Genomic DNA, 26579 nt, shown 5'->3' with positions numbered 1-26579 from the left:
CAACAAATAGGTATTAAAAATGTAATCCATGTAGCCCATGGAAAACCATTCAGCTGTAAAGAAAAAAATACATCATGACATTTACAGGTAAATGGATAGACCTAGAAAAGATCATAGGGAGTGAGGAAACCCAGACCGTTCAGAAAGACAAACGTCTCATGTTCTTTCTCATCAGAGGCTCCAGCTCTCTATTTTCATATAAAGTGTAGTCCTCAACTCTCATCAAGGAAACTTACCTTTGCAGCAGATGGAGTCCGTTACAGAAAACCACTACCAATCAAACTGCAGAGTTGTAGAGCCCAGTTCCAATGGGTACATTTACGGAACAACTCCGTACCTAAGGCTCAGGGAACGTCGTGGAAGGGAGGGCGGAAAGATTGTAAGAGCCACAGAATTTGCTGTGAGACTTTTGTCTTGGAGTAAGTCAAAAACTACACCCATTACGTTCCAAGAACATAACAGCCTAGACACGAGCCGAGCAAGGACAACAATAGGTGTGCGGATGTGGATGAGGGAAAGACCAGGAGACCTCAGGTCTGTACAAAGAACTACAGCAATCACAGGCAATCGCGGTAACTGTTTTCACTTTGTGCGAAGGTGTGTCTCTCTGTTTTCAATTGTTAATTCTGTACCAGAAGAGAGCCAAATGCTGGCAGGATCTTGGTTTTGTCATTTCTATGGTCCATAACTGGCCTTATAGTTTGTAAATATTCGTCCATCCTGCCTATAGGCAGTCTAGAATTGTATTAGAGGTTGTCTCGCTGCTGATTGGTTGTAATAAAGAGCTCATGGCCAATAGCTGGGCAAGAATTAGGGGGTGGAACTTCCTGTCAGAGAGAGTGCTGCAGGGGAAAGAAAGGAGAAGCAGGTGATTCAGAGAGCAAACTTGGAGGGGAACAGACACAGACCGCAGCAGCTGAATAAAGAGATCTAGAGCTAGCCACGTGGCAGGTCCAGCAAAGTTTAAACACTAGCAAGGAGATTACCCAAAAGGAAGGCCTAAGCTTTAAACTATATAGAAGGCTCTGTCACTATTTATACCGTTGGCAGGACAGAGAAAGTCCTTCTATAATTCTCGGAGTAGGAGCAGTGCTCTGCTAAGAGAAGAGCACACTAATTGGTTATCAGATAACAAGTGCTCAGCCCTGAAATCGTACATACAAGTAGCATTATAAAGACTGAGCAGGTTACATTTAGGAATATATATGTATATACACATACATAAAAGCACGTAACAACAATTAGTGAAAAAAATAGACAGTAAATTTGAAATAGAGCAAGGAAGTACCCTGTGGGAAAGTTTGGAGGAAGGAAAGAAGGGGGGGATGACGAAACTATATTTTAATCTTAAAAGTAAAAGAAATAATTTTTAAAACTAAAGATTGACACTGTGGACATTTGTCTTCTATAAGATTAGTAAGACAGTGGTCCTCAAGAAATTGGAGCTGAGACAGAAATGGGTCAGTGGCAGGCTGGCTGCTTAGTCTCTCTCTCTCTCTCTCTCTCTCTCTCTCTCTCTCTCTCACACACACACACACACACACACACACACACACACACACACACACACCTCCTCTTCTCCTCTGTTTAAACCTAAGCCTTATCTAAGTACCCCCGAGATTGGACATGGGGGACACAGGACCCCTTTACATAAACCTTGTTTCTCAGACTTACCTCTCCTGGGATCCACAGAGTAGTTGGGGAGCAGGAAACTAAAACTGAGGGATTTATTCCCTGCCCCCTTCAGATTCTCAACATTTGGCCTGGCATGCCTCCTAGCTGGCTGGGAGTATGGCTGAGGGGGGCGGAGCATAGCCACAGGAGTTACCATCAGTGTTTCTTTTAAAATTTGGCCTCAACCAGGTTTATATAAAGATCATGATTTCTAGCTTCATTTGAAGAACTGAAGGTTTGAACCATACCTGCTCTGCTGTTCCACAAAAAGTCATGACCGTCCAAACCATGATCATTGTCCTTTGAAGGAATTGTGGGTGCTTGTTGACCTCATCCAAGAAGTTCCCCCTCTATAGGTTATTTATCTTGCTCTTGAATTTGAGACTCTGATCTCCTGCACTAGTCCAGACAGGAAGTGCCTTTAGGACACATACACAGGAGCAGGCCTTGTCATTCTGGTTCTCCACGTGTCTTCTAGACAAGTCTAGGAGCTCTTGGGTCATCTGTGGAATGAGAGCAAATCCTGGTGTCTTCCAAGGAGGTGTGCAGCTCTGACCCTGTGAGCCTCAAGACCTTTCCCGTGACCTTGGTTCTGCAGGAATCTAGGCAGCTCAACCTCAGACAGATGCAGAGAGGAGGAGGCAAACAGAAAGAAGACACACACTCAAGGGTTCCTCTATGCCGAAGGATCCAGTGATGCTTCCTGTCTTCACTGACCTATCCTCTCTCCTCCGTTGTAGAAATCAATCTACCCCTTCTTTGATCATTCAGTTCCTGGGTAAAAGACATGCAACTTTTATTAATATTGTAAGCCTCAATCAGCATTAGATTTGGGCAGATATCTACCCTCTAAGCTACTAGAACCTATTTCCCCATTAATAACCCCAAATTACTACTTTCCATGCTCCATCTGGACTGCTTGTAACTTCATTTGGCCAGCCCTCGTGGCCATGCTTTCATGACTCACCTACCCCCATGGCGTCTCCTTCTCTCCTCTTGGTTCTCCTCAGACCAAGCATCATATTGATGCCCTGCCTTGCGAAAGCTGTTTCCTAGAGGACCAGTCAGTGATGGAGGCGAGGACCTCATTGCTCCCATTCTTTCCTCACTCTCATCACTTCCATTTCAGCCCTCACTGCAGTCTCAGGACCCAGTCTGCACTTACACTCCAGTTCTCCCTGGCAGCGTGGCTGAACTTGATGTATCCTGTCTGTGTGGTTCTAACTTGATCGCCACTCTCCACTCCACCCACCCTCAGTTCTGTTCGTCATTAGAGGCTCCCGGCCCATAAAGAGTTCAAGAACCTCTCACTGGATGAATGAACGAGCCTTGAATGGTCTGAATGTTCCCTCCCAAACTCACAATGAGACTGACTTGCCTCGGCAGCAGCTGTAGGAGGCTTTGAGCCGTGGTTAGGTTTTAAGAGCTGTGTTCTCAGGAACGAGTCAGTGGGTCAGATGTCATAAGCGGCTATATATTCAGCCACCATGTGCCTCTCTCTGTCTTAGACTTCTCCGACTGTAAAGCTAAGTAAACTAAAGCTCACAGTATCCTGGTTTGCCGTATTCCAGAGCAGCCAGGCATTCACCCACCTTCAGCTTCTGGATCCCACTCAGGTCACTTTCTGTCCCAGGGGCTCCCCTCTTCAGTGTATTTGCTCCACACTGCCCACCTTCAAGCACTGGCAGTCCTCCTGGCTGTGTTCTCAGCATTCTTCAAGGCCTAGTTCATGGGATCTTCTCTGACCCCTCCCAGCTGACTTCCCAGGAAATGCTATACATTTTGTTACACTGTCTGTAGCAACATTGAGCTCTACCATCCTTCCCGTGGTTGCTATGGCCATCCCTGTGTTTGTGATGATGCCCCTCCCCCATAGTTGCCATGACCACCACTCCTGTGTTTGCCATGACCACCACTCCTGTGTTTGCCATGACCACTCCTTCCTCTGTTACTGCAATGACCACCCCACCTATGGTTGTTATAATTGCCCCACGTATTGTTGCCATGACCACTCTCCCTGTGGTTGCAATGACCCCAACCCCCATGGCCACAATGACCACCCACCCTGTTGTTTAGATGATCCCCTCACTGTGGTTTCCATGACTACCCTACCCTCCCTATGGCTAGAATGACCACCCCGCCTGTGGTTGTGATGATTGCTCCACCTGTGATCATGATGCCCACACCCCTTGTGGTTGCCATGAGTACCCCACCTGTATTTGTAATGATCACCCCCACATGTGGTTGCAATGACCACCTCCCTGTGATTGTGGTACCCACCCCACCTGTGTGTTATCTTAACCCCATCCTTGTGGTTGCCATGACTACCCCACATGTAGTTGCAATCATCCTCCTAAAGGACTGCCTACCCTGTGGTTTCAATGATGTCCCCACCACAGTTGGCAGTTGTCTGCATCACACAGAAGTCTTCGGCTGCAACTAGAACACCCAATTCCAGTTGTCCCACAGCACTGACTCTATCACTGGCTTCTTTCCAGCAAGCCCTCAGCTCTCCCTCACCGAGTGGGGGCTCATCCATAGGGAAGCTTCACCCCCCCCCCCGCCTCAAGGCAGATGGCCACCAGCTTCACATTCACAAGCCCACCTGAACAAAGGAGAGCCTTTCCCAGCATGCCAAGGGAAAGGTCTCCATTCATGTGGATTGTTCTTCCATCCCAAGCACTTGAGCCCGGGTTTCTACACGCAGCTCTAGGTTGGCTTTAAGCGACCTGGTCTCAGGGAGAACCGAATCTCCCCTCAAATGGGAACAATGTCTATCCCACCACAAGCAATAATCAAAGTGCCATGGAGATCTTGGCTAGAGACTACAAGGTCCCTAGGCTTTGTGTTTCTCCCAAAGAAACCTAGAGCTCACTGACGTAGGGCTCACTCCACGTCATCTCCCGTCCTCCTTTCTTGTGCCTGGCACACAGCACACTCCCAGCAATGTTCCTCCATTTGATTTCCTTTCTTCTCTCCCATCCAGATGACAGAACTAATGCAGGGCTTTATAAGAACAGTTCTGGTACACCCCCCACCCCCAGCTCTTACCTACCCTTAGACAGCCTGCTCCCTGCTAGGCAGACTTCTGGAAACAAGTCACTGCTTGCCTCTCCTGACATGGACAAGGTAAGTGCTATCCCAGGACATCTACACTCAGTTCTTGGCATTTGAGCCTCTTCATCATGGCCTTCCCTGGGAATTCCGCAGCATGGGAATGGTCTAAGTGCTTGCCTATCCCTGCCCACTCTGTCTCAGTGACAGTGGAGTGACAGCTGTCCCAAGGAACGCCAGATTTGACCCAGTGGAAGTGGAATAGGAGCCTGATTCTGGTTTGTTTTATTGGTTGGCCGGTTTGGGGATTTGCTGGAAATTTGGATAGGGAAAATGTAAGTCTTAAGATTCTGAGCTGGACCGTCTGTGAGGAGGGTGTTGCAAGAGAAGCAGGCATCCAGAATCAAAGGAAAGAGGGCAGGCAAGAGACAGACTGGGCGGGTCATGGAACCCCCTGTTGGCCCTACTGATTTCTGGATCCAACCCCAGATATCCTGTCCTGAGGCTCCGGTCCTGGCATCCTCAGTACCACCTAATGCTGGTTCTTGGCTTGGTGCTAAATGGCCCAGCCCGCTTCATTTGCAGTTGGGGAACTTCCTCTTCCTAACCCCACCACCACCACCACCATCACCACCACTACCACCACCACTACCACCACCACCACCACCACCACCACCACCACCACCACCACCACCACCACCACCACCACCAGGAGCAATGTAGCCTCTCCTTGCAATCTTACTTAAACTAGTCCTGGTCAGCCTCTGAGCTCTTCTATCCAAAAAGCTTTGACTGGCCCTTGTCGTGACACAGTGGCCCAGCCCAGCCCACTCACAGAGTCTTCTGACTTCTTTTGCTCCATGTCTCATGTGGATAGTTGAGTCACTCATTTTGTTCCCATAGTTCCTTACTAACTTTTTGTTATTTCAAGTAATTGCTTCAGGATATTTGATCACACGAAGCCCCCTGAGATTGTATTATTTACTGGAAAGATCTGCCTTAAGTTGGGGTGCAGCTGAGCCTTAGCCCATGCCATCAACCCAAGAGCTTTCTGCTTGAATATTGTAAACAGGATTAAATTAACCTGCTTACCATAGGTAACCATGAAGAGCTTTCTGCTTGAATATTGTAAACGGGATTAAATTAACCTGTTTACCATAGGTAACCATGGGTCAAGAGGCATACAACCAGTTGACAAGATATGAACATAGGATTATTAAAGAAAAAAAAAAGCATGGCTATCGAGAAGGAACCAGGAGGATGGATAGAGATAGACACACAGGCCATAGAAGGGAGGGGCACTCGGTTTGAAGGAGTTTTTTGAGAGAAAGGCATTGCTGGTGGGATGTAGACTGAGGAGGAAGGTCAACTGGGTGCTTCCTCTGCCTCTCTGAGATAGCAGGCTTCCATCCAGCATCTGACTCCTGAATCTTCATTGGTAAAATCTAACAATTGAAATTTTTGTTTTAAAAAACAACAACAAATTATGGTTATGGTTTTTTTTATTATTATTATTTGTTTTTTGGTTGGTTTTTGGTTTTGGTTTTCGAGACAGGGCTTCTCTGGGTATCCCTAGATGTCTTGGAACTCACTTTGAAGACCAGGCTGGCCTTGAACTCAGATATCTGCCTGCCTCGGCCTCTCCAGTGCTTTCATTGAAGGTGGGCTGTCAGGCATCAACTGTGTTCCAGGCAGGCTCAATGCTTGATATGGCAAAAATACAAAGAGGTACTAGGGTGGAATTTGGATTTTGGAAATCCAAATAATTAAATAATTTAAAAATAAGCAAAGGTGGGGTGACATTGAATCTTGGGAAAGAGTATATGTGGGATGGGAAGCACCTAGGTAGCTAAGGGACTCCATCGGAAGGCTGTCTCAGCCTTCAGACAAGCAACTGGTTGTGGATCAACTTCAAGCATGTGCAGCATAGCCTCAGTGTAGGAACACACTCCCTACCCCAGCCACCTGCATGGAACCCCTGCACTTGGGAAACTGAGACAGGAAGATCTTAATTTGAGGCCAACTTGGGCTACATAGTGAGACCCTCTCTAAATAAAATAAATTTAAAAAAAATAAATACTTAAGTAGAAGAGCGTGAACAAGGGACATGTATTTAGGGGAATATTGCAAGGAGAGTTTGTTCTTGAGTGTTCCCAAATGTGTTTAGCAAGGACACTTGAATTAGAGTAAATCATGTTTTAAAGTTTAAATAAAATCATATCAATAATGAAACAATGGAATACATAGGCGAATGCCAGCAGCAATCCACCGAACTGAGAACGGGACCCCCATTGAAGGAATCAGAGAAAGGACTGAAAGAGTTTGAAGGGGCTCGAGACCCCATAAGAACAACAATGCCAACCAAGCAGAGCTTCCAGGGACTAAGCCACTACCCAAAGAGCACCAGTGGAAGGGGAAGCTCTTGGTCCTGCCAAGACTGAACTCCCTGTGAATGTGATTGTTGGGGGGAGGGCAGTAGTGGGGGGGGGATGGGAAAGGGAACACCTCTATAGAAGGAGAGGGGGAGGGGTTAGGGGGATGTTGACCCGGAAACCGGGAAAGGGAATAACAATCGAAATGTAAATAAGAAATACCCAAGTTAATAAAGATGGAGAGAGAAAAAATAATGACGCAATGGAGAACAATTAAAACAAGGAGATAGAAGTTACGAAATAAATGGAAATTCTGGAATTGAAAGGCACTATTGAAACTTGGCACTTACTAGAATGAGTACTAGAAAGATTATGGAGCAGATTCTACGTGTCAGAGAGAAGGACCAGTGAGCCTGAAGACAGAGTGGTTAAAAACTATCTGGTTTAAAGGATGGAGATTAAGAACCCAGTTCAACAAAACACCAATGCTTATGCTTTAAGATCAAGAATCGACAAATGGGATCTCATAAAACTGCAAAGCTTCTGTAAGGCAAAGGACACTGTGGTTAGGACAAAACGGCAACCAACAGATTGGGAAAAGATCTTTACCAATCCTACAACAGATAGAGGCCTTATATCCAAAATATACAAAGAACTCAAGAAGTTAGACCACAGGGAGACAAATAACCCTATTAAAAAATGGGGTTCAGAGCTAGACAAAGAATTCACAGCTGAGGAATGCCGAATGGCTGAGAAACACCTAAAGAAATGTTCAACATCTTTAGTCATAAGGGAAATGCAAATCAAAACAACCCTGAGATTTCACCTCACACCAGTGAGAATGGCTAAGATCAAAAACTCAGGTGACAGCAGATGCTGGCGAGGATGCGGAGAAAGAGGAACACTCCTCCATTGTTGGTGGGATTGCATACTGGTACAACCATTCTGGAAATCAGTCTGGAGGTTCCTCAGAAAATTGGACATTGAACTGCCTGAGGATCCAGCTATACCTCTCTTGGGCATATACCCAAAAGATGCCCCAACATATAAAAAAGACACATGCTCCACTATGTTCATCGCAGCCTTATTTATAATAGCCAGAAGCTGGAAAGAACCCAGATGCCCTTCAACAGAGGAATGGATACAGAAAATGTGGTACATCTACACAATGGAATATTACTCAGCTATCAAAAACAACGAGTTTATGAAATTCGTAGGCAAATGGTTGGAACTGGAAAACATCATCCTGAGTGAGGTAACCCAATCACAGAAAAACACACATGGTATGCACTCATTGATAAGTGGCTATTAGCCCAAATGCTTGAATTACCCTAGATGCCTAGAACACATGAAACTCAAGACGAATGATCAAAATGTGAATGCTTCACTCCTTCTTTAAAAGGGGAATAAGAATACCCTTGGCAGGGAATAGAGAGGCAAAGATTAAAACAGACACAGAAGGATCACCCATTCAGAGCCTGCCCCACATGTGGCCCATACATATACAGCCATCCAATTAGACAAGATGGATGAAGCAAAGAAGTGCAGGCCGACAGGAGCCGGATGTAGATCGCTCCTGAGAGACACAGCCAGAATACAGCAGACACAGAGGCGAATGCCAGCAGCAAACCACTGAACTGAGAATAGGACCCCCGTTGAAGGAATCAGAGAAAGAACTGGAAGAGCTTGAAGGGGCTCGAGACCCCATATGTACAACAATGCCAAGCAACCAGAGCTTCCAGGGACTAAGCCACTACCTAAAGACTATACATGGACTGACCCTGGACTCTGACCTCATAGGTAGCAATGAATATCCTAGTAAGAGCACCAGTGGAAGGGGAAGCCCTGGGTCCTGCTAAGACTGAACCCCCAGTGAACTAGATTATTGGGGAGGGCGACAATGGGGGGAGGATGGGGAGGGGAACATCCATAAAGAAGGGGAAGGGGAGGGGGATGTTTGCCCGGAAACCAGGAAAGGGAATAACACTTGAAATGTAAATAAGAAATACTCAAGTTAATAAAAAAAAAAAAAAAAAGAACCCAGTTCAAGAAAAATTAGCAGCCTTAGAAGCAATGAGACAGCATCAAGCAGCCCAAGGTATGATGGGAGTCCCAGAAAGAAGAAATGCAATGTTGGAGAGTAACAATGGTTCAAAACTCCCTAGATCTGACAAAGACAACTTTAAATACTGTTGCAGATTAAATGAAACTGTCTCCCACAGCATCATGAGACTCAGTGCTCTGTGTCCAGATGGCTGTGCTATCTGGAGAGACGGTAGAAAACACAAGAGGTAGACGTAGTAGAAAACACAAGAGGTAGACGTAGCAGAAAGACGCAGGTCATTAGGGTGAGGCTGGAAAGGTTCCTTCTCTAAGTGTCCCCTACTCCCACCAACTTATAATGTGCCCAGAATCATGGATCCAAGGACCATGGAGTGGAAGTCTGAAGCCAGGAGCCAAAATAAATCTCTCCTTTTAAAGCTGTTTGTTGTAGGCGGCTGGCCACAGTGTTGAAAACGTGACTTCTAATGCAGATCTAAGCAGTTCCAAAAAGCCCCAAAGAATAAGAAGTGGTGTACAGGGCACATCAACGCCCAAAACATGAAGACAAAGGCAGAAGGCAGTGGTAAGCAGGCTGGAAATTGACATTAATGGGGACTCCAGAAACACCTGACCCAAGAATTCCACTGCTCAGCAATGTTTTCTTTAAAAATAGGGGGAGGGGCATAAATCGGCATTGCCAAGTAGCAACAAAACTCATCATCAATGTTCATAAAGTGGATAATTTCAGATGCAAAAACAAAAACAAAAGCCACTCTTCCTATGAGCTCATTTATACAATGTCCAAAACAGCCAAACATGGTAACTAAGTTAGATGCCCCTGAAGGCAGCCCTTCAGACCCCTGAAGGCAGTCCTGTGCCAGGGGAGGTGTCAAGGTGTGAATGCCATTAATGATTCTGGCCGACTGACTACATTCAGAGTCTACTCAAAAAGCTGATCTTATCAGCCCTCCCCCACTGGGATACCTTATCATTTCCTGTGTTTCCCTGCCTTTCCCATCTGCTCAGAACTTCCCACCTCCAAGGTCCTGTATCTGCATCATCTCTCACGTAGCCATTATGGCCTTCGTTGTCCCTTCAGTATAACATCCCCTATTCTCCCCCAGGGACACTGCTCGCCCATTGGGATGTGTATTGTGTATTGGTGTAACCAGAATACCAGAACTGACACTGCCTGATACCACAAATGCCTTTAAGCAGAAACATTTTCAATGAATTCTTTGAGAATTTCACAATTCACCACCCACCCCACTTTGTGTCCTCCTTTCCCTTTTTAAACCCTATCGAGTCCAAACGGTAGACTTACTCTTGGGTGGGTGGCCACCTGCTGGAGTGTGGTTGACATATAAGAAGCCACACCCTTAAAAGAACCTGAGGGAATGTGGTAGATTTCCCACTTAGGGCTAAGTATTCTCTAGTCTTAGTCTCTGGGTTGACTGGTGTGGCTCTCTGTATTGATCAGCATTTACTATAGGAAGAAGCTTCTCCAATGAGGGTCGTGAGGTACAGTAACCTGCAAGTATAGTGGTGAGTCAATGAGACCTGGCTTAATTCTGTCTGATATGATATAGGTTCCTCTCTACACTGATATATTTAAACTTTTGTTGATTCTTTGCAAACCAATGCACCCCATTCCTGCTCATCTCCCCACCCCGTCTTGTTCATATTCACCCTCCACCCTTGTAACCCCCCAAAATAAAATAAAAAACAAAAATTTAAAAAGTAAGCAAAACAACACACACACACACACACACACACACACACACACACACACACATTTCATCATGGAAGCTGTCCTGTGTCACCGTGTGTCCCACAGTACATGCTTCTGTTCTCACTTCTTTACTTGCATATGGTCATTGCAACAAGTCATTGGTTGGACTCAAGGCCTCTGGCTTCTGCCACACCATCAATACAGGATCATCACTAGGACTCCCTCTCAGATATCCTGTTGTTGTCCTGTAGCTTTGGATCTGCAGGACTGGCCATTTCACATGCTCTAGCAGTTCATAGACGAGGTAGATATTGGGATAGGCCAACTCAAAACCCTGGATCTAGGCCTGGGTGGTCACTGAGTTGGTGGGCTCATCAGCTCCCCTGTACCCACACAACCAGGGCAAGCTCTCCAGGACTGCCCCGCTAGCTCAACCAGGCTCATGTGCCCTCTGGATGCCTCACCTGGCTTTCACCATCAGGACCAAGTCTACTGTGCTGCCCAGGCGAGGAACAAGGCCTGATCTTCCGAGTGCTGTAGCCGTCAAGGTGCAGGGCCAGCTCTCCTGCTCTCCTGACCCTGGGGCCAGCTCTCCTGACTACTGCAGGTAGTAAGGAGTGGGGGAAACAAAGGATTCTTTAAATCATACTTTATTCAGGGATGACAACTTGAGGTTGCAGTAATAGCAGCTAACAGGAGGGTTCTATTCTCCATCAATTAAAGAATTCAAAGACAGGAAAACCCTTGGGCAAGAGTGCAAGTTTATTAGCAAGTATTACAGATGTCTCCAGTAGGGAAACAAACCTCCCGCCCTTTAGACTGGGAAGAACACCAACTCTGATGGAGTCTGGATTTTCATTTGAGTTTAGGGTGAGCCACACTGTGATCCTCTTCTCTCTCTCCTTTTCCACTGGCCTAAAGGTGTCCCTTTCTATAGCAAGGATGGGTCTCTGTCTCTGTCAGAACACAAAAATAACTTGCTTGACAGGATAGGGGTGGGCTCCCCAATCTCCTGTACTCTGTGTGCTGTAACAGATACAGGGAAAATCACTACATGTACGGGGAACTGGGCTACCTTTCAGAGAAATGGAAAATTATTGCTGGAGACAAATAGCCACCAAGAAATGGACAATTCAATGTTGGACCCAAGAAGCCATTAAAAAGCTCCCTCATAGTCTGCCCTACATGTCCACAGCCTCAGTAGCAGGTTGATACTTTTTTCACCAAACATATTTTTGTTGATTATTTGGGAATTTCACATAATACACTCCATTCACACTCACTTCCAAGTTCTTCCAGATTCAACCCACTACCCTGTGACCTCCCCCAGGAATGGAAAAAGGAGGAGGAGGAAGAGGAAAGAGAGGAGGACAAGGAGGAAGGGGAGGAGAAGTATGGTCAAATTCCCAGTAGCCAGCCCCTTAAAGCAAACTGAGTTCTTCCCTACGCCCACCAGAAGCCATCAACCGTGAAAGTTACACTTCAGCATCCTCAGAACAATTTTTAAGAGTTCTCTTCAATGGCTTCCTGTCTAGACTGGTTTTTTTTGGGGGGGGGGAGGCTGTCACAGAAACATTTTCTATTTCTCACTCTCAACTGTGAGTCTGCAGTCATCAAGATCACCGTGAAAAGAAAGCTTCCTTGACCTTTACCGTCGGCAGCAGCATGGAATTCCACGTGGCCTCTGGTGTCATCATGGACCATGGACCTCGGGATGCTCTCCAGTGGTAGAACATCCCACAGACATCAACATGGCCCTTGGCAGCAGCACAGACCACAAGACATCAACAGGTTACTATTTTTTTTAATGTTGCCATGTGTCATATCTCTGGCCAGCAGACTCATGGGTAAGCAGGGGGAGGGGCAGAGGAAGCTGGCTATTCTACAGCTCAATCTTGTGCCGCTAGTTATGAGGTCAGTCAGACTTCTAGAATTCTGCTACCAATATGGTCGGGGTCTGGGCTGGATGCTGTCAGTTTCTTTGCCTCTCATTCAAGGAATTAAAATAAAGGTGTATATTATAGGCATGAATTTTTTTTGCAACCTACTTTTTTTTGCAACCTACTTTCAATAAGGGTTCGACCTCTCCTTTAGCCTACCACCAGCCTAGGCAGTGGAAGACAAAAGTTATTAAGACATGGGGGAAGTAGACCTGTTCAACAATAGTTCTTTGGGGGCGAGCTCGATCTTCTTGGGCAGCAGTTCAGTCCCGTAGCAAACACCAAATACGAGTCAGCAGCTGCAGACCAGTGCTCTAGGCAGGCAGAGAGCATACATGAACAGCAGCTATATAGTTCAGTCCTTTCAGCAGGCAGACACCAGGCATAAACCAGCAACTGTAGTTCAATCCTGAAGAAACCACCAGGCTCACCAACCAGCCTGAGGGAAGGCCACTGTATCGGCAAGCTGCCTCAAGAACCTCTCAAGCAGTTCTTGGGTGAGTTTCTCTCAACGGCGGTGCTACCACAAGGTGAGCTCAACAATGTTATATAAGGTGAACCAATGCATGGGTGTCATTAGCAAAGCATATTGAGGCATAGCAAACCAAACCAATGTTCAGCGCTCATCTCCCACTGTCTCTGGGGTCGTATTTATACTCCTTCATCAACTGTCCTTTCACATGTCTCTGCATCAGGAAAACTTTCTTTCACGTGTCTGCTTTAGCAAGACATCTTTTCACTTGTGTGCCCCAGCAAGACATCATGTGACATAAATTTCCAAAGAAACTAGACGTTTCCACTTCAGTATATAGATCACAAAATGGCACAAGGATGTTATAAGTCATTGAACATATTGGAAAGCAATACACTGTCTAGACTGACAGCAGGCCTCCTGAGTGACAGTACTCACAGGCTCTGGAGCTCTTGGGGCTAGGAGCTTGGTTACTTGGAATACAGTAGGTGGTTCTCTATTTTGATTGACAGATTAAGTTCTGTGACCATTTCCCCACCTCATAAACCCATTTCCATAATGTATCTGATTTTAATCAATGTGTGCCTCTTCATGTACAAGCATCAGACGGTAAATAGGTGACTCTCCCTAAAAGTTGAGGACAGCTCACTTTATTTTGTCTTCCTGGAAAACCAGTTCAGACTTGGACTGAATAGGATCTAAGTTTGGTGGTTGTTAAGGGGAAAGGAACTTATGACATTGTTCAGCGAGGTGAGTAGTGTAGCTCAATGTAGGCTCCCAGGTTGCTAACAAGTTGCTGGCTGCGTTGTTCAGACTGTGAGTAGTACATTTAGGTGATGCTCTCGGGCTGCCAAGTGCACGGTTAGAAGAGGGGTCTGTGTGTATGTAGCCCAAGCTAAGTGTCCCTGGCTGCTAAGCTATTGCCTCCACTTGCCTCCTTCACCTCTCACCAGCATCCTCTGCTATCTTGCCTCACTTCCTGGATTCCTTCCTGAAATGCTGGGTCTAATTAGTGTCTGCTTGTGCCTGTCTTGTACTGTTCCAGGGGCATGTTGGACAGAGGGGAGTGATTAACTTGGAACAAACCCCTCACTGTGTGTATAGGCTAAGCTATCAATAGCGTGTCCATCCTGCAGTGCAGAGTACAAATGGGCCCCTACAGTGTACATTATAAAAGTAGCCCTGTCCTTCTCTCTTGCTACCTATCATGGGGACTGTGACAGCAAAAGCTGTGTAGCTTACAGACCCCAAGCATCTGTTTCTCATCAGCCTGGAAGCCAAGAAATTGAAAGCTCGGGTGGGCAGATCCAGTGTCTGGGAAGGGCACCTTCCCTCTGTGTCTGCACATGGCGAGCTGCTCTAGCTTGCTGTGGTTGCTTTCTATAACAGCACTGAGCTGGCTAGCTTAGGGGTTAACTTGGCACAATCTAGAGTTGTAAAGCCCAACCAATCCCATTTTTAAAGAAACTCCATTTTGTGTGACACCGGGGGCCAAACTCCAATTCCAGGAAGAAAACAGCATATTCCAAGTGAGCAAACATTCCCTCCCCTTAGCAACAGTCAGTCAAGTTACAATAGCAGGGTCAGGGAACAGAGATAACCAAAGACATCCTGCAGAGAATAGATGACTTGGCCATCCTGCTTGTCAGGTGGTTTTGCCACTGTGTTCCTGCAGATTATGACAGAAATTCACTTTTTAAAATATTAACTTACTGACTGTATGGAAATTCCTCAAGTTTGCTGTAACCATCTAGGAGTAAAAACCCTGCACTCCTAGACTCAGGGCTCTCACTCTGACCAGCTGTGATGGGGACGGCGAGAGACCTTGCTAGCAAGCTTTCAATAAGAGAAGTGTTCTAATAAAAGAAGTTCTAATAAAACACTGTGCGTTTGCATCAGTGTTGGCTCCTCGGTGGTTTTGGGGAGTCCTTGCAACTTGGGCAAAACATCTCGGTGTGTTGACCGGGAACCCCAAGACCTCCAGGACTCCCAACCAGAGGGCTGATAGGCCAATTGGTAAGGAAACATCTCATTGCTGGTCTTTATGTCAGTGACTTTGTTGGATTTACGTCAATGCCTTGTCTCAGATTTGTGTCTGTGTGCCTTGGTGGTCAGATTTTTCGTCATGGAGGGAGACAATTAAAGTGGATGTGGAGCCCCACTACAGCAGACACACTGGAAGGTCATAGCTTCAGGGGCTTGGAATATATTCCAGAGTCAGACATAGGGGACGGAGTGCCCCTGGGGTTAATTTCTGGGAAGTACAAAATGAGACCCACTGTTTCCACCCCAATAGACTTGGTCTTAGGACATTTAAAAAGGTCAAGTTCTGCAGACATAATTTGATAGTAAAGATTAAAAAAGAAAAGATGGAGACCTCAATTTTCCCATTCCCTAGCAACCCCATTCCCAGCCCATATAGGACCCTACCACAGAAGGAGGAGCAGTGGAATCCTGGCCCTGGCCACAGAGCCTCCCTACCTCCTCAGAGGAACAGGACCTGCCCAAGGAATGAGGGGACACCCCAGAAGAATGGACAGTTGGGCCCAACTCTACAGCCTGCCCCCATGACCAAGGAAGCCAGCTTCATCTCTGTTAGCCCTTTGCTACTAGTGACTTAGATAATTAAAACTCTCAAAATGTCCTCTTTTCAGAGAACCTTGATAACTCTGCTAAAAGCTGCCTTTTTTTTTTTTTTTTTTTTTTTACCTATCAACTCACTTAGGATGCCTATTATAGGTTCTCTTTACAAGAGAAGAGAGAGAGTCCAAACAGAGGAAATTGGTTCCTGGTGACACCAGGGTCCTTACCAACAACCCAGTTCAGAACAAGGGGTCCCCTCCTTTCTCCTCCATTGGGATTATAAAACTTCTGAAGGTAAGACTCCGTGTTTATTGCCAGACTCTGTTGCGGGATTTTAAGGCTGCGACTTGAAAGCCAACCAATATGGCCAAGGAATATAATATCAGGCAGGACTGGAAGAGAGCCAGCTGCCTTCCTGGAGTCATTGAAGCATTTAGACAACACACTCTCTTATGAATCCCAAGTCTCAGGAAGCAAAGGCAGCAGTGGCTTTGGCTTTTATTAACTAACCTGCTTCAGAGACTTGCAAGACATGGAGAAAAGAGTCTCCAGTATTTAGTGGTCATGTCAGGAAAAAGGGTTTTACCAATAAGGGAAGTATTGAGGAAAAACAGATAAGGGCAGAGAAGAGGCAGTATCAGAACCTGGCTAAGATCATGTTAGCAGCAATGGCCATGCCAGAGGATCAGAGGAGACACCAAGAACAGCTGATTAAAAATGAAAGTAAGGCAGGACCTAGAAAGGGGGGACATCTGACCCCGGCTAGGCAAAAACTATGAGCCTATTGTAAACAAAAAAAGGGGGGCTATTGGGCCAAAAAAGGTCCCAAGAAGGGAAGAACTAGAAAGGGTGATGGACAGTCACCCCACAGTCCCTAACCCATATATCTTGCTGATCTCTCTAGCACCAGACCACGTTTGGCATATAATGCTAGACTTAAAGGATGCTTCCTTTAGCCTCCCTTTAGCCATCAAAAGACAAGATTATTTTGGTTTCAAATGGTATGACCCTGATGAAGGAATTAATGGAAAACTAACATGGACCCAACTCCTCTAAGGCTTCAAGAACTCTCCAACCATCTTCGATGAGGACTTGGGTGAGTTCTGTTCCCTGCACCCCCAAATAACCCCTTACAACATGTAGCTGACTTGTTCATCACATCCAGCACACAGGAACTATTCCTGAAAGGCACTGAACAACTTCTACAGACCTGAGGGAAACGAGGGTACCATACAACAGCCAAGAAGGCCCAGATTTGCAAAAAGGAGGTACAATATTTGGGTTACATCCTCTGAGGAGGTAAGAGATGGCTATCCCAAACCAGAAAAGAAGCAGTCCTGAGAATCCCCACACCCCAAAATGCAAGGGAACTGAGAGAATTCCTGGGGATGGCAGGTTTCTGCCACCTGTGGATCCCTGGGTCTGCCAAGTTGACCAAGCCCTTATATGAAGCCACCAAGGAACAGACAGGCTTCACATGGACTGATAGCTAGCAGAAAGCCCTGGATGCACTGAAATAAACTCTCCTGTCAACCCCCACTGGATATAACTAAGCTCTTCCACCTGTTTGTATATGAACATAAAGGAATAGCCAAAGGGGTCCTAATGTAACATCTGAGACCATGGTGTTGCCCGGGAGATTATCTGTTCAAAAAAAACTCAATTCAGTAGGTACAGGATGCCCTGTGCCCCCCCCCAATGGTGGCCATAGTTGCTCTCCTGATGAGGGAGACAGATAAGCTGACTTTAGGACAAAACCTGGTCATCACCTTTCCCCCATGCCATAGAAGGAAACCTGAAGCGACCTCCAGACCACTGGCTTAATAATGCCCGGATGACACAATATCAGATTCTACTGCTGAACCCCACCAGAACTTCCTTCCAGAGCCCCACTGCCCTGAATCCTACAACTCTGCTGCCTAACCCAGACTTGAAGACACCACTTCATGATTATGTGGACATCCTGGCACATGTGCACAGAACTCAGAGTGACAAGACATGCCTCTCCTGGATGCAGAGGTGACAGCAGATTCATGCAGGGTGGATGAAAGTATCTAGGGACAACAGTAGTGTCAAAGGAAGAACTCATCTGGGCAGAGGCTTTACCTATTAGAACATCAGCTCGACGGGCTGAGCTAGTTGCACTAGCAAAGGCTCTGACTTTAGGGAAGGACAAAAAGCTAAATATCTACACGGACAGTCGGTATGCCTTTGCAACTGCTCATGCTCATGGGGTAATACACAGAGGAAGGGGACTGTTGACTGCAGAATGAAAGACTATTAAAAATAAGGAAGAAATCTTGGCCTTGTTAATGGCTCTTTGGCTCCCCCAAAAGACTCCCCTTTATCCATGCCTGGGGCATTGGAAAGGAGACGATTCCATCCCCAGAGGCAATATCCTCTAGCAGCTAAGGAAATAGCCCTGAAAGCAGAGCCTGTGTTAGCCATCACTTTTCCAGATCCAGGGGATCCCCAATTACCAGCTGATCCCAAATACACAGCAGTGGACCTCCCATGGTCAAACAGCTGCCCCATGAGTCAATTCCTGGAGGGATGGTGGAGGCCAGTGGAAGGAAAGCTAATCTTTCCTGCTGATCTAGAGGATCAAATCCTAACCAAGATGCACCAGTTGAGAATGCAAGGGCTGATTCATCCTGAAGCTCAAGATAAAAGATGCGAGTTCCAAAACTGATAAAATGGTGGCCAGCTGTAAAGTCTGCCAGCTCACTAGCAAAGCTAAGAATAATCTGACCCAATGGGAGCCCAGTGATTAGGCCTCCTAAGGACCCAGAAAAAGGGGGGAATTGTAAAGCCCAACCAAGCACAATTTTGAAGAAACTCCATTTTGTATGAAATCAGGGACTAAACTCCAATTCCAGGAAGAAAGCCACAGAATCCAAGTGAGCAAATCATTCCGTGGCACCCTCCCCTGCCTAGCAACAGCCAGTCAATACAATAGCAAGGTCAAGGAACATATAGATAACATAAGAGGTTCTGCAGAGAATCTCTTGGCCATCCTGTTTGTCAGGTTGTTTTGCCACTGGTGTTCAGTTCCTTCCGATGACACCAGAACTAGTTTTTAAAATATTAACTTGCTGACCTGTATGGAAATTCCTCGTTTGCTGTAACCACAATAAAAAGCCTATACCCCTAGATTTGGGGCTCTCACTCTGACCAGCTGTGATGGGGACAATGAGAGACCTCGCTCATGAGTTCTTAATAAAAGACCTTGTATGTTTGCATCGGTGTTGGCTCCTCGGTGGTCTTTGGGGGTCCCTGCAACTTGGGCATAACAGAGTTATCTGGGAAGAAGGAGTCTTGAAGAATTGCTTCCTTCAGATTGTTCTGTAGACCTGTAGGCAGGTAGAACCAAGTGACATAAGAAAGCAGGTTGAGCAAGCCACTGGAAATAAGCCAGTAAGCAGTGTTCATTCAAGGTCTCTGCTTCAGTTCCTGCTTTAAGTTCCTGTCCTGTCTTCCCTCTATGATAGACTGCAGCCTGAAAAACGAGGTAAAGTCTCTCCTCCCCAATGTTCTTTTTATCATAGTCTTTATCACAGCAAGAGAAATCAAAATAAGGCAGAGTCTGACCTCATAAGACACACCCTTAAGATCTAATCACCTCTGAAAGCCTCTCCTCCTGATGCCATCCCTTTAGAGTTTTAATAAATGAATTTGAATTTGAGAAACACAAACAGATTCAGACCAGATCAGCCCTAAAGTTTACTTACCCTTTAACTCTGTGTACTTAAGGGGAAGCCATCCAACTCTACCTCCAAGCCCATCTCTGCTCCTGTCATCAGAGACTGAATCACATTCTTTTTCTTTGTTGCATCATTCTTCAATGTTAATGTGGTATCTGTCTGCCTCTTGTCCCTCCATATGAATTATACTTCCAGGTCACAATCCACCACTGAAGAGAAGTCAGGGCAAGAATTTTCACAGAACCCATAAAAGAATGCTGTTTGCCAGCACGTTGAGCTGGATTTCCTACACAGCCGAAACCCAGATTCACCTGCCTAAGGATAGTGCTACCCACAGTGGGCCATGCCCTCCCATATCAGTCATCAGTAAAGACAGTCTCTTACCGATGTTCACTGGCCAACCTGATTGGGCCTTCCCTCCAATGAGACTCTTCATATAACTGTAACATGAGTTATATTGACAGCTGAAGCTACCTAGGTTGCCATGCCTGACTCCAAGAGAAAAGGGAGGAAAGGGGAGAAACATCCCTCCCACCAATACATAATGAGGCTTATTAAAAGCTTCACTCTAATCAGTACCTACCCCAAAGGTTGTGATGTCCAAGTGAAGACCTCAGATGCTTCCCAGTAGGACACAAGCAGCCCTTGATGCCTTCTGAGGAAAGGATCTCCCACTCTGACCTTTGTTGAGTGAGGAGGTTGTATAGTGATTTTCTCCAAATTGAAATGTGTCCTTTTGGAGGAGGGGGTAAGACTAATGGAAATTCACAAACTTAACTTGTTATGTTGTTAAATCATGGAGAGCTAACAATATCCATAAGTCCCTATCTGAGGCTATACACATAGTATGTCCCCTCAGGCAGGAGATTTTTCCATGAGATGAGCTATCTGGAGGAGATTCTCCAACATGTTGATCTGCCTGCAAATGAACAGAGAGATCTAGAAATTTCAGCTTTCATATGTCAGCATCTATTTGGGGTGAAATTTTTTCCATGACACGGCTGCCTTTGAGTTGTCCCTGCTCCTGTAAGCAACCCCTCACCCATTCATTCGTATTTCTACTAACTCCTCACTCATATTCCTAGATCACCTCAATAAACTTAGTGTAATTGTTATGTCATTGGTTTCCTGTCTATAATAAGTAGATGTTTGTGTCATGTTTCACACAACAGCCTGGCACCTGAACACTGAGCAGAAGATGGGTCTAGACTCTAGAGAGTGATTACACGTTCCTGGTTATGGTGTAACAAGGCACACCTCTGAGGCCGAACAGTCTGAGACGAGAGCCTCAGATGGGGAAAATCCCAATATGGCTGCTTATCCCTTGGGTGCATGTAGTGTGCATTTTTATTGTGGCTGCAATTGCATTGGCCTTGAACTGAGTGATGAGACACAAAGCCAAGGCTAAGTCCTTTAACCAAAGGGGAAATCTTGGTAGGGGGTTCACTGGGAGAATCCTGGCAAGCTGTCTTCCACTATATAATATAGAATGGTGTGCCATTCTGCTTTATGAGTGGGGTCCACCATGTGAGGGCAGAGATACCCAAGAATGGCTGTGATGGTTTATATATGCATGGCCCAAGGAGTGTTACTATTGGGAGGTATGGTCTTGTTGGAGTAGGTGTGGCCTTGTTTTAGCAGGTGTGTCACTGTGGGCATGGGCTTTAAGATCCTCGTCCTAGCTGCCTGGAAGCCAGTCTTCTCCTGTTTGCCTTCAGAACAAGATGTAGAACTCTCAGCTCCTCCAGTGCCATGCCTGCCTGCCTGGATGCTGCCATGCTCCCACATTGATGATAATGGACTGACTCTCTGAACCTGTGTACCAACCCCAATTAAATGTTGTCCTCAAAAGAGTTATCTTTGTCATGGTCTCTTCACAGCACAGTCTATAAGAGTAACGCATAAGAGACAAGAGTATCAGTAGGCTGCCACAGAGGTTATCTATATGGAGGCCAAAATAGGTCCAGAGTCGGGAGGGGAGGAGAGAGAGAGAGAGAGAGAAAGAGAGAGAGAGAGAGAGAGAGAGAGAGAGAGAGAGAGAGAGAGAGAGAGAGCGAGCAAAGGAGATTTGTTTAGTGTCTCTGGTCTGGAAAGGAAAATAGAAATGGGGAGATTCAAATAGACCTGTTGGCTCTCAGCTTATGGCTGTAAGAGGCCTGAAAGGGAAAGAACAAGTTAGGTCTGTCCAGAAGAGCCTTCCTTGGGATCCAAAGCCGTGGGACCCACAGGAAGGGTTACATAATAAAAGGGAGGTTAACTGATGACACAGGAACTACAAATAAGTAAAACAATGTTTGATGCCAGTCCATCAAGCCAGCTAGAACTGTGTTTACACAAGAATCGAGAGAGAGGTCAGATCACTAGGAGCCCCAGGATTGTGATAGAGCTGTGTGGACTTTGCAGATCCTGTGGTGGGATGTGATTTTTGTGAAGGAAGAGAAGCTTTGGCACACCCGAATGATCCAAATCAGCAAAGAACCAAGTCAAAAGCACAGCAGAGATGGAGAACTGAGAAACAAGATGGTGGGTCCTGTCCTAATGACTCAAGAACAACCATGCTGGGACATGAGTTGAGCTGGAGTTCCTAGGAGAAATAAATTACAGATAGCCAGATTCCAGCTCCTTGGGGACTTTTTTCAAAGGCTTTCAAGTCTGACCAGAAGTTCACCAAAGGGTTGAAAGGAGAGGTGAGTACAAGTGCACTGCACCCCCTGCTTTAGAGGAAAAAGAAGCCCAGGGAGTGGCATATTAGGAAGTGTGGCCTTGTTGGAGGAAGTGTGTCACTGTGGGGGTGGGCAATGAGATCCCCCTTTTAACCACAAGGGAGTCAGTCTTCTCCTAGCAGCCTTCAGATGAAGATGTAGAACTCTCAGCTCCTTCAATGCCATACTTGCCTAGATGTTGCCATGCTCCTGCCTTGAAAATGGACTGAACCTCTAAACCTGTAAGCCAACCCCAGCTAAATGCTGTCCCTTCTAAGAGTTGTCTTGGTCATGGTGTCTCTTCATAGCAATGAAACCCTAACTAAGACAGAAGTTGGTGCCAGGGGCTGGGGTATAGCTGTGATAAGCATGACCAGGCTTTTGTTTGGAAGAATGTGGATTTGGGGGATTTGGATTTGGAAAGCAGTGGGATGCTTTAAGTAAGGTATAATGGGTTATTCTAGTAGGGAATATGGGATTGGGAAACTTTGTTGCTGAGAGTGATTTGAACTGTACAGACTGTTTTCACTGGAAAAGAATTTCAGCATGTGACCCAGAGACTGTTTTTGTGGGGTTTTGGTGAAGAATGGTGGCTGCTTTTTGCCCTCATCCAAAGAATGTCCTCTCTGGCCAAGGTTAATGACTCCTTGATAATCAGAGACAGCAAGAGTCTGGAAATCTAGGGTGTAGCTAATGTTTCAGTCAAATGGTACAACACTGTGACATTCAGGACAGCCCTTAAGGCTGTGGGAAAGAATTCTGAAAACATGAATTCAAACATATAAAATTTCTCAACTATGCAAAATTCAATATGAATAGTATAAGGAGTTTCACAGATCTAAAAGGGACAGAGGCAGCTGCTCTATGAGCCGGCTTGTCAGAAAGATACTAAGGAAGAAGATAAAGAGGTTTGGAGAGTGCTGACCACAAGACAAAATCTCACCCAGCTAAGTTTTTGTTTTGTTTATGAAGGCAGACAGATTCCTGAGTTCAAGGTCAGCCCAGGAAGAAAGGTAATTTAAGTCTAGGCATGGTCAGAATGGTAATCTTAGAGAGGGAAATGCTGATTCATGGAATTCTTGAAGTCATGGAGTTCATGACTGAGTTGATATGTAAAACCTTTGGTCTGCATGAGAGGAGCTAGCAGAGAGCCATAGCAGCGCTTTCTTAGAATTTTCCTAGCAAGACCTGAGCTGCCTGGAGATCTCTGGAAAGTGAACATAGCTCTCTTACAATCTTTTCATAACAGGATTTCTAATTCTGATCGGAAAATCCATGGAAAGGGAACACAGCTCTTTTAGAACTTTTTCTGGCCTTTTTATTTTGATTGGAAAACCCAAGGGCTATTGTTAGAATTTTTCCAATGAAATTTCTGACTTGGTCGGAAAATCCAAGAACTTTTTTGCAGCAGATTTTCTGACTGTGATGGGAAAACCCATGAGTTATCCAGAGAACATTTAGAATTGTTTCAAACCTGAGAATGCTGTCTAGCAAGGAGCTTTCTCAAACAGGGAGCTATCTCCAGAAAGAGCTGTTTCAAGCAGGAAGCTATCTGGAGCATACTATAGAACCAAGAGCTATCTACAGAGAGCTGTCTAGGAAGTTATCTTGGGCAGAACACAAGCTGTCAGTGTGGACCCACAATTTGACTTCCAAGTTGTTTTGTTTCACTACTTGCAGACATGATTCTCTCAGGAACCCCAACCTAGCCAAGGCTGGATCTTGGCAGACTCTAATTATATGGAGGAGGGAGATAAATGCCGAAAAAGGAAATGGGGAGGGTAAAATAATAGCAAGGTTTGCCTGAAAAAGTCTTAAAAAGAATCATACTCTAACTGCCTACCTAAAATAGCTGTGGTACACATAAGACAGTGTATAGATATTCAAAAATATTTGAAATAAATGTTCCCCTCTAGGTTGACAATGCTTCCCCCAAAGCCATAGACCATCCAACAAAAACCCCAACACCAGTCTTAAGTATTGTCTGAGAGACTCCAAAAACACTATAGGCTACTGATGTTGCCCTCGTTCGCCTCCCAAAAGTGTAAGATAAGTCCCTATGGTTGAAGAGACCTTGTACTTCGGATCTATGGCCCAGATTCCTCCCTTAAACTGAATCTGTTCCGAAAGCCTTCTTTCTGCAGACTAGCTTTCAGGGTGCCAGAAAGCATTATGCAAGCTTTCAAAGAAGGGGAAAAAACCAATAATCCTACCCAGCTACGATGCTTATGAACTGTAACAGTGACTAGCACTACTCAGTGACCCCAAAGGTGCAGTAGTGGGATGTATACCTTGACAGTAGCAAACATCTCCCTAATTGGGCTTACAACGTGCTCAACAAGAGTTAAATCATGCCTACTATTAGAAACCTAGCCAAGGCTAGTAAAGTCATAGATCATAGAGGAGAGTCTACAACTTAAACCAGCCTAATTCCTAACCCTATTCTAAATAATTTTTCCTTATACCAACAGCTAAGGAGTCCTAAACTCTTATCAAGAAAGCTTCTCTTTGAAATAAATGGAGACCCTTACTAAAGCAACCACAATTGATCAAAATGCAGATTTGTGGAGCCCAATCCCAAATCATGCATCTACAATACAACTATTGAATCTAAGTGTCACACCCACTCCACTGGAGTCTGTGTGACCTGTAGTTCTTATGCTTCGTTTCTGTCCAGAACAGAGGCCTGTGCCTGGAATGGCTTGGCCTCCTGGAGGTCCTGGCCGTCTCCCTACAAAAAGATGATGACTGGGGTCTATGCTTGCGGTGGAGGTGCCTTCTGTGTTCTAGCCTTGGTGATCTTAGCAACTTTAAGCCTGTCAACAATATCTGATTTTAAGAACATAGCAGTGTGGGAAGATGGCCATGTACCTTTAGATATCTCAGGAACTGAAAGTTCAGAGACAGAAATGTCTCACACCATCATGATCCTGATGAACTCAACGGCTGCGATGAATTCAACTGCTACACCCATTAATTCCCAGCAAATAGGAGAGAAATTAATTGCAGTTACTAACAACATGACTGTTCCAGAAAAGCCTTTCCCCCCTTTTGGAAAAGTTTTGTTTAGCATGATTCAAAATAGTAATGATTCTTTTAAAAAGATCATAGACAAGTTCCAACAAGTTGAACAAACACTCTTATCAAGAGTTAACTATGGTTACAAAAGTTTCCCTACTATTTTGAGGGGCCATAAATATAGAGTTTAAACTTTATTATGACGAAGATAAATGATGAATGCATACCTGGTGCCCACAAGTCTGGCAGTTATAACTGCAGTTTTCTAAACTATTGTTTGCAGCTGAGAATTGTTTCCTAGACTGTACATTCAGCTTTCCTCCTTGCAAGGGACATTTGGTGGGGTGATGAATAAGAGCTGGATGATTGCCAATTATGATGTATCTGTTCTAACTGCTTAAATCTATGCCAAGAAGTAAAGCTTTTCACAACAGCACACACCTCGAGTTTGTGTCTGTCTGTCCCGCCGAATCCATTTTCTACCTGAAATCCAAGCCTTGGTCTCTCTGCTGACACACTCCCCTGGGTGGTCTGTGACACTAAGCCTCAGAGGTCATTGTGGAAGATAGAGCAGAAAGATTATAAGAGCCAGGGGATCAGGCAGATAGCTGTGAAATTGTGTGGTGGGGCAAGACAGTGCAGAGGTTCCTCTATCTTGTGTTCTGATGGAGGCCATTTCAGGTTTAACTAGAATTTTATCTCCCTCATGAAGAATCCCATGGAAGAATTACTTTAGGAACCCAAGCCAGGTTGCCCTAGCTAAGTTATCTTAGCTTCCTTTAAACCGCATGTTTGTGCAGAATCCCCTCCAGTTAACTGCTTATCTTAGCTTCTGTTAAACTGCTTGCTTCTACAAAACTCCCCTGAGCTACAGAGCAAGATGTCAGAATCTGGTTTTGTGCCTTCCAAAATTATGTGTTCTACATACTCAGAACTAAACCAAGGTCCCTACTTATTTGAATGTAGTCCCAGATGGCTAAAATAAAGACTTTCAGTTGGCTATAAGTTGTATCTACATGGTCATCTCTGGTAATATACCCATAACAACTATATTTCCTGGAAATGTCAGACTCTATACCCATGAGGTCTCACCAATATGACTGCTCTAATGTGAGCAAAACAAGGACAAGAATGACACCAATAGACACGTAACATGGTCAGGGGAAATCTCATGGGATATTAACCATACACAAAGAATTTCTCCTGAGAGCAGGAGAAATTGTCTTCCTCAGAGAAGAGCCCACTAATAGGTTATTCAACTCCAATGGTTAGTCTGAAAACATGC

The 26579-nt window shown here is 45.4% G+C and overlaps 1 long non-coding RNA gene across 3 annotated transcripts in view; it reads right to left on the bottom strand.

The window, feature by feature from the left end:
- Positions 1 to 26579, bottom strand: part of LOC102551322 (uncharacterized) — a 43490-nt gene that overhangs the window by 14016 nt on the left and 2895 nt on the right. Inside the window, exons 1-3 of one of the 3 annotated variants that reach the window (XR_015643586.1) lie at positions 19602 to 19783; positions 11340 to 11476; positions 1923 to 2448 (exon numbers count right to left, since the gene is read on the bottom strand). This is a non-coding gene — a long non-coding RNA (uncharacterized LOC102551322). Of the gene's footprint in view, positions 1 to 1922; positions 2449 to 11339; positions 11477 to 19601; positions 19784 to 26579 lie in introns of those variants that run through there. The other 2 variants (XR_015643584.1, XR_015643585.1) reach the window with 2 other exon arrangements.

Source organism: Rattus norvegicus, chromosome 19 (assembly GCF_021556685.1).
Source record: "Rattus norvegicus strain SHRSP/BbbUtx chromosome 19, alternate assembly SHRSP_T2T, whole genome shotgun sequence".
Lineage (NCBI taxonomy): Eukaryota > Metazoa > Chordata > Mammalia > Rodentia > Muridae > Rattus > Rattus norvegicus.
Note: the sequence above shows the minus strand (reverse complement) of the source record. Positions and strands in the feature narration are given on the sequence as shown.